Source organism: Quercus suber, unplaced genomic scaffold, assembly GCF_002906115.3.
Source record: "Quercus suber isolate HL8 unplaced genomic scaffold, Cork oak 2.0 scaffold_293, whole genome shotgun sequence".
NCBI lineage: Eukaryota > Viridiplantae > Streptophyta > Magnoliopsida > Fagales > Fagaceae > Quercus > Quercus suber.
In genome coordinates this window covers 289,705-298,392 of record NW_027069749.1, presented here as the reverse complement: position 1 = coordinate 298,392, position 8,688 = coordinate 289,705, and the positions used below count along the sequence as shown (strand labels likewise).

The following is an 8,688-nucleotide window of genomic DNA, read 5'->3' as shown; positions in this document are numbered from 1 at the left end:
CTTCGAAGTATTTTATAGATGAATAGTTCTAAATCTTTGATCATCTTGATATTTAATGATAATAAAAATTATTGGAAGAGTATGGTATAAAATAATAGATTTCTCAAGATACTGATCCAATCAAAATTTTTAAGGAGTACAATATTGATAAGAGCTGCATTAAATTTAAGTTGAATGTAATGTATATCTTGAGATTTTTAGTGATCCTCGAAAAAGATGAGATGAAAACAGTCAACTATTTCTTGGCAGTAACACACATTTACAAAGAAAATAAAATTGTACAAAATCGTAAATTTTAAATATTTTATAGATGAAATTTTAATATTTGAGTATTACTTACCTTGTATAGAGATTACAAGGGCATGAATTTTGGTACCGAATTTATCGATAAGAGTTACATGAAGTATAATTTGAATCTAATCATATTCTTAACACCCAAGCCCTAAACATAGGCCCATGTATTAAACTTAAAAATTATTATTGCCCTTATTGAAAATTATAAATTATTGCCAAAAATCTTATAGTTCAATTAATACTTTTTGTGTTTCCAATTGATATCCATGGTTCAAATCTTCTCCATTCTAACTATCAAATTATCAACCCAAACAAAATATTAGAAGCTATTCATGTCATAAATGGTGTGATTTTCAATTAATGATGACTTTTTTTATTTTATTCTTGCTGCAGGACATTGGATGGGGACACAACCACAAAGAGTAGAGGACTAAGTTGGCATGTTGGGCTGCTTTGTGTAATTGGAATAGACCCGTTTCCATCTCTTCTCTTTCTCCTTGGATTTTTTCTCCGGAAATTGAGATGGGTTGGGTTTTGCACTCTTTCTTTAATTTTATCCTTGTTCATGGATATAAAAAAAGAGGACTAAACCCCATGGTTATACTTATATTGTAAACTAAAGTTTGATTTTGTGTACAATTTTGAACTTTGTAGACTACCTAGAAGATCTAACGGATGACATAAAAATACTAACCACAATCAACCAATGAACAAAACAATTGTTTCTTCGAATATCTTGAACATGTCACACCTAGTTTCTTTTTTCCTAAAAAGGATTTAGTTTTGTCAACATATTGTGAATGGCTTGTAGCACTCTCCTTTTTTCCTGTCTCGAGCATGGTCTCTTCTCTTGAACAGTTGAACCCCAGCAGAGCATGATGATAAAATCTACATAGAATTAGTTTTTAAGCCCAATCAAATCCATTGGGCCTGAATTACGAACCCACGGTCCAAAAAAAGAGGATGGACTCTGCAAGCAAAAGGCCGAGCAGCCAATAGAACAAAAATCTTACGTAACATGGGTGAAGTGTCAACAGTGAAGTCCACCAAATGTGTGTGAGGTGTTTCACGAGCCAAGACTCATGAGAAACTTTCTAAATTCTGACCACTAAAGTTAAATAAATTTTTATTAGTCACTCTTATTTTGTAATTAATAAGGGTAATTGCAATAAATCCACTTGTAGTTTGGTCTGAAATTACTTTACCAACTCATGATTTGAAAAGTATCACTTAAGGATTCTGTAACTTACATCATCACTTTTTCAACTAAAACATAACAAAACCAATGTAAACAAGATAAAAATGTGGTATTTGTCCAAAATGTTTTACTTTTTACGAAGAACTAACCTTTCATGGAAAAAAAAAATGGAGATTCTTTTTGTTAAGACATATTACTTGCAAGTAAGAAAATGCACTGTCCATACATCCAGCAAAGCAACTCTTGTCTATTTCTACTAAATATGCAAGTATGTTTTTCGGTTATTTTTTTTTTAGTTATAAAAAATTTCCCTTCACTTAAGTTTTCACTCCTCCCAAACCTGTAGTGGCATAGAGGGCAATTCTTTAGGGTTTAGATGGTCTTTGGGAAAGTGGGACTTGTGGTTGGATCAACTTGGTTTAATAATGAAATGGTGGCAATGGTGGTGAAGTAGCAGATTGGGGGTTTGGTAAACAGATCGGCTCTGGAGTTTGGTTACTAGAGGTTTGGATCTCGCTTTTGGTATGTTGCATTGTGGCAGATTTGGTAATTGTGTGGGTTAAAAGAACTAGAGATAGAAACACCATACAAACCCAAATTGAATTTTGTAAAAAAAAATGGAGATTCTTTTTGTTAAGACATATTACTTGCAAGTAAGAAAATGCACTGTCCATACATCCAGCAAAGCAACTCTTGTCTATTTCTACTAAATATGCAAGTATGTTTTTCGGTTATTTTTTTTTTAGTTATAAAAAATTTCCCTTCACTTAAGTTTTCACTCCTCCCAAACCTGTAGTGGCATAGAGGGCAATTCTTTAGGGTTTAGATGGTCTTTGGGAAAGTGGGACTTGTGGTTGGATCAACTTGGTTTAATAATGAAATGGTGGCAATGGTGGTGAAGTAGCAGATTGGGGGTTTGGTAAACAGATCGGCTCTGGAGTTTGGTTACTAGAGGTTTGGATCTCGCTTTTGGTATGTTGCATTGTGGCAGATTTGGTAATTGTGTGGGTTAAAAGAACTAGAGATAGAAACACCATACAAACCCAAATTGAATTTTGAGTGTAAGGTGTTTTTTGCTCTTGATTATGGAATATTGATTATATTTGTTCTTAAATTTTACAAAACCATAACTTTTTTTTTATCATTACTTCTCTTGTTTTTGTGTGATTTTTATGCTTTAGAAGGAGAGAGACATAAAAATGGTACAAAAATACATATTTACCCTTTTTTACAAATGGAGCTTATGTCATGTGGATAAAATGACATTAGGCAAAATGAGTTCAGGGAGGGTTTAGAGCATTCTCATTAAAGGTGCTAAAAATGCTAAATGCTATTTTTTAGCATTTTTAGCACCTCAAATGATAAAAATACACTTCCATTAAACATGCTAAATCTTAAAAGATTTAGCACCAAGCTACAGTGAGCTGTTATCAATAACAGCTCACTGTAACTGGATTGTAAATATATATATATATATATTATTCACCAACGGATCTATTTCTTTTCTATCTCTCTTTCCTATTTCACTTCTCTCTCCCGTGGGTCATGGTCTGTTGTGGTCCAACATTGTCTCTTCTTCCAAAACCTGATCTCTGTCGTCGCCGATCTCTTTACTTTTCATCTACAACATCACTAGCACGTCGCCAATCTCACTACTCTCAGTCACTCAATCTCTCTACTCTTTGGCTGCAACATCGCCAGGTCGCCGCTATCTCCGATTCGCCCCTCCCACACACCTCACTAGTTCAGATCTATGATTAACTCTCTCTCACGCCTTGGGTTCCGATTTACAGGTTATGGGTTTGTATAGAGGTTCTAATTTGGGCATATTTTGGTGGGTTTGTGATTTGGTTTTGGGTGGTGGGTTTGTGATTTGGTTTTGGATGGGTATGGTTTGTGATGGATCGGTGGTGGTGGGTATTTGTTTGATGGGTTTTTGTAGTGGACCAGTGGTGGTTGATGGTGGGTGGGTAAGAGTTTTCTGGTTTGGTTTTGGGTTTGGCTTTGCGATTTGATTTTGAACTTGTTTTTGTTTGTGATTTTGGTGGTTGGGGGTTGAGGTTGTGGGCGGTGGTGGCTAGTAACAGTGGGTGTGGGCACTAATAGCGGGTGGGTTTTGCAATAAGTTTAAGAGGAAGAGATAGATTGAGAATAAAAAAGAATTAAAAAATAATAAAGAAATAATATTTTAATAAAGCGGTAAAAAATATAGAACTTTTGATGTTGAGTGTATTGTAAAGTGGTATGTTAAAATTGATAAAGTAAAATTTTGATATATATATTTTTTTTTTTTGATGGGAAGACTGTGCTTTCATTTATTGATTACCAAAATGGCGGATTACAGCCTCAGCACACGCGTGCTCAATTTGGCTAGGAGTTTCCTCCAACCGCACCACAAAATCCCCAACATGTCTTGCAAATTGGGCTAGAGAATGGGCTAGCTTGTTGCCTTGCCTTTTTACATGATTGAAAGAAATACAACGAAAATTCTGGGCTAACAGTAGAATACAGGTAACAATAGTTTCAATGTAGGTGGGGGCCTTTATGGTTCCTAAGAGCATCTGGTATAGGCCCAAAGAGTCAGTTTCACACACAACCTCCCTAAATCCCATCTCCCACGCGAATTGGATCACTACCTCCATTGATTTTGCTTTAGCTTCCAAAGTGGCCAAAGGTGCTAGAATCCTCTTACTCATTGCTGCCACCACGTTACCTTCCCAGTCGCGTACAACCATCCCTATTCATGTGGCGTTTAGCTCATTTAACACAGCAGCATCCACGTTCAGCTTGTAGAGAGGGTGATCGGGTGGGTGCCACTTCACTGCCTCCGTTGGTCTTGGAAGGGGTACTTCCTTTGTTGCAGCACAGTATTCTTGCATTAAAGCTAAAGCCCGTAGGACAATGGCTTTCCTCGATCTATGAGGTCCTCCATTTCAGACAGAATTTTTGTTTTTCCACATCTCCCAACACAATGTCATAATAGTCTCCAAGAGCCCCGAATCAGATACTTTGCATTTCACAATTTGCCACACCACATCCATGAAACTCCAACATGGGTCAATGTGAAAAGGGAAAACCAGTTTGCTATTTCCCTATATATCTCTGGCTTTCTCACAAAACCAAAACATATGACAATTAGTTTCGGGTTCCTTTCCACACTCACTGCCAATATCATCTTTTGTTATCATTCGTCTCTTCAGGTTCACTTTGTTGGCAAGAATATCTCTACAAGCCCTCTAGGCAAAGTTTTTGATCTTATTTGGAGTTTTCATGCTCCAAACCCGTCTCCAGATTTGCCTCACCTCAGTGTTATCCGAGCTCACCCCTTCCCTGCCTTGTCTACTATCATCCATTATTAAATGATAGGCACTGCAAACTGAAAATTTGTCCTTCATTGTGCAAGCCCAAACCAACTTATCCGGAGGAAGATTTGTGTTGAGGGGGATGCCTAGCACCATATCTGCCTCGCGGGACCAGAAAATTTGTCTCACCAAAGGAACATTCCACTCCTTTCTCTCATGATCAATGAGTTCACAGACTTTGGCATCAACCTTAAGTGAGTTTTTTGGAGAGGTTACCTTATATAAAGATGGTGAAGGCAACCACTTGTCAGACCATATCTTGATGCTTTGCCCATCTCCTACTCTCCAACACATCCCCTTATTTACCACTTCCTATGCTGACATTATGCTTCTCGATGCGAAAGAGGGATTGTGACTGCGTTTTGCTTGGCTGAAACTATTGTCTGGGAAATACTTAGCTTTAAACACCCTAGCAAACAGAGAGTGAGGATTTGTCTGGAGTCTCCACCCCTGCTTAGCTAGTAGTGTTTTGTTAAAACCCTTCAAATCCCGGAACCCCATTCCCCTTTTCTCTTTCGGCTGACACAAATTATCCCAGCTCATCCACGCAACCCGTTTCTCCTCCTTCTTCTGCTCCCACCAAAATCGACTTACCATACTAGTTAGCTCATCACAAATTGCATTAAGAAGCTTAAAGCAGCTCATAGTGTACGTAGGGACGGCTTGTGCCACTACCTTGATGAGAACTTCTTTTCCTGCTGTCAAGAGCAACTTCTCTTTCTAGCTGGCCAGCTTCTTGGCCACATTCACTTTTAATTGTGCAAAAATGTTGGTCTTAGATCTACCAATTAGGGAAGGCAAACTTAGATAAGTTTCATGTTGTCTGATCTCTTAGACTCCAAACATATTTTTAATTGCTTCCTGATCCTCCATGGGAGTGTTTCGACTGAAATATTAAATGCTAAAATATTTGAGATGTTAAATACTAAAATATTTGCATTTTTTGATGAGAATGCTCTTATTGAAATTATCCTTAATTTTTATGAATCACTCTTCTAATTTTGAGAACCCTAAACATTAGAATTGATTTACTTTTTTTTCCCGTATATAGTACATATAAATCTAATAACTAAAAAAATTTATCCCTTTACAAATCTAAACTAGAATTAAATATAATTAAAATTATATTATACAAATCTATTAAATATAGTGATTTTTATTTATTAATTATATAAATTAGATTGGAAGAAAATAATATATGAGATCAACCCTAACTAATTTGTTAAGAACAAACCCAAAATTTTGGGACAACAACTTTATTGTAGCAGTTGTAACTTGTAACACATACAAATTAGATTCTTAGACATTCTGTGATTAAGAATCAATAACTCTCCATAAATCACGAATGATAATTTGATAACATATAACTTGTTTACAAGGTTATTCATTATAACATTAAGTCTATAAATAAATTTTAATACGTGTCTACATATATGTTTGAAATTTTAATACAGCTTCATATTTCCCAAGCATGTACCAAAGCCACCAGACCACATTATTATGTTTGAACTTTGAACTCAACTTGTTCAACAATCAAGCATAAGCTCTACTCACTTACAGCCATGAGTAAACCAAATAAAAGTTCTATGTTACAAACTTTCTAAATAAACAAATAAATAACAATAAAATCATCTGTCCTTAAGAAATGAAAAGTATAAGGTATTGGTGAGACTGACTTTATCGTGTATAGTCATGGTGAACATTGTTCATTTTAAGAAAAGAATGAATGAAAACTTTGTGACAAATAAAAATAGCGAGGGGAAAGGACAATTAACGCTAAAGTTCTATGCGAAAGGAAAAAAACTCTATTTAAAACTGAGAACTGTTGAAACACAACGTCCAACACAACGCAATGATTAATATTATGACCTGAAAATAGACATTAAACTAAGCATGGGCATTGCTGGTTAGGTTTCAGGCATTTCAGAGGTCATGACACTCATATGTCCATGGCTGGACATTCCTCATAACATGAAATGGTACAAGAAGGATTACAAATTTACAACAAAATGACGCAGAATTAATAAGGCGTTAAAAATAGCATTAAAATAATACTATGACATTCACGAAAGAAGGATATAAATGCATAATTTTAACTCACACCAAATAACCTAAAATCTCACTTTTAAGTTTTACAACGTCAAAACAAAAACGTAAGATCAAGTCCCACCAATATGAAATTAAGATTAAGTAAACAAATGGCAAAATTTGCAAACCAAATGGATTTATGGTAGCAAGGTAGCAAGACCTCATAAACTAAAGGCCCTACACCCTACACCTTGATAGCATACTTCCTCATGGGGAAATACATCTCCTTCTTCTTCTCCCGTTCAGTCTTCAATGATGCCTATGCAAACAAAAAAGAAAGTAAAACAAATCAGGCAATAGCCAAGCTAGACGCTCCAAGCAAAAATATAAACATGCTAATTGGACAAGACTATACAAGTACACAGCGCAGAGCCGTCACACAACTTATAATCTAAGCAAACCAACAACACAATAGTAATAATCAAAGCTAACAAGAACCCACTTTGAACAATGGAAATCCCATGGTCAATGAGCACATTAAGTGATTTGATCGTTATATCCTAAAATGGTGTGTTGGAAGTTTCATATGATCAGATACCATCTAATAATGACTTTTTCTCATTCATTTAAACCGACCAACAAATACCAACTATGACCGATACAAGCAGAAGCAAAAATGGTCCCTAATTCACTAACTGTAAGGACACAATTTGGATCCTAAGCCCAAAAGGTAAAAAGATTTAGGCCTAAAGAGCTCAATTAATGAATTTGTAGAAAGTTAGTTAAAAACTAGTCTCTAATGAGTTGAGTAATAATTATAATTGATCTAGATCACAATAAAGTAAAGATGGATTGGTTTTATTTATAGAAAATTGTCTTCAGCACAATTCGAAGAGATCAGTTTTTGTATATATTTCTTGAATTTGGTTATAAGCACAATTCTTATTGTACAGTATTTTTCTCTCAATTTCTGATCCCCATCTCTTAGGGTCTTCTTTCTGTTTTATACTATTTTTCTTCTTTCATCTCTACCCTCCATGTGTAGATTAGATTGTTGGTGTTGATTATTATTCCATTAGCACATTCTTGAAATCTTTGGGAGCAGTTGTAAAGCTAAAAATTACTGTTCGGGTATCACTTTCTCATTAATGCGCCAAAGAGTTAGCTATAGAGTATTCAATGCGGTGTAGCAACTTTCTCTTAATATTATATGGCTTTTCTCTGTCCTGTGCTTTTAGGATGCTTGTCTTTATTAACAAAACCTCCTAGAATGTTGCCCTGGATGACCGACCACACCTTCGATCTCAGCTTTGCTCAGCCGATGATGTATTCATCCTTGGACCACCTTATTGGACTCTTATAACCAATTCTCACCTCTTCACTCGTCCTCGGACTATTTAATGTCTTCAAATTGAGCTTCCGGCCCAATATATACATAGATATACACTACTGGACCTATCACTCCTACACACCTAATATTGGAAGTGGGTTTCAGCGCACTGCTGCCTATTACAGACGTGTGTATAAAACCTTGGTTTTAATTGGGCTCTGTTTCTTTGGTCAGCTGTCCACTAAAAGGTCAATTCACCTAAGTTAGCGATGCCATCCTTTTACGCAACTTTACCTTTTCTTTTATTTGAATGTGGAATGTGAACATAGCTTTACCTTTCTTTTTTCCATCAAAAATTTATATTATTTGAATGTGGAATATGAGCACACGAAAAATACATCGACTGCTATCATTAATTCAACGGTGACTTTTTTCCCCCTTTTTTTTTGAGAGAAATTCAATGGTGACTAATTATA

The 8,688-nt window shown here is 35.6% G+C and overlaps 1 protein-coding gene across 1 annotated transcript in view; it reads right to left on the bottom strand.

Annotated features, from left to right (window-relative positions):
* Positions 1 to 6,916: 6,916 nt before the first annotated feature.
* The window catches only part of LOC112004939 (uncharacterized), a 10,276-nt gene continuing 8,504 nt past the window's right edge, over positions 6,917 to 8,688 (bottom strand). Inside the window, exon 4 of the mRNA XM_065782189.1 lies at positions 6,917 to 7,092. The gene's annotated coding sequence lies outside the window, so the exon portion shown is untranslated. The remainder of the gene's footprint in view (positions 7,093 to 8,688) is intronic.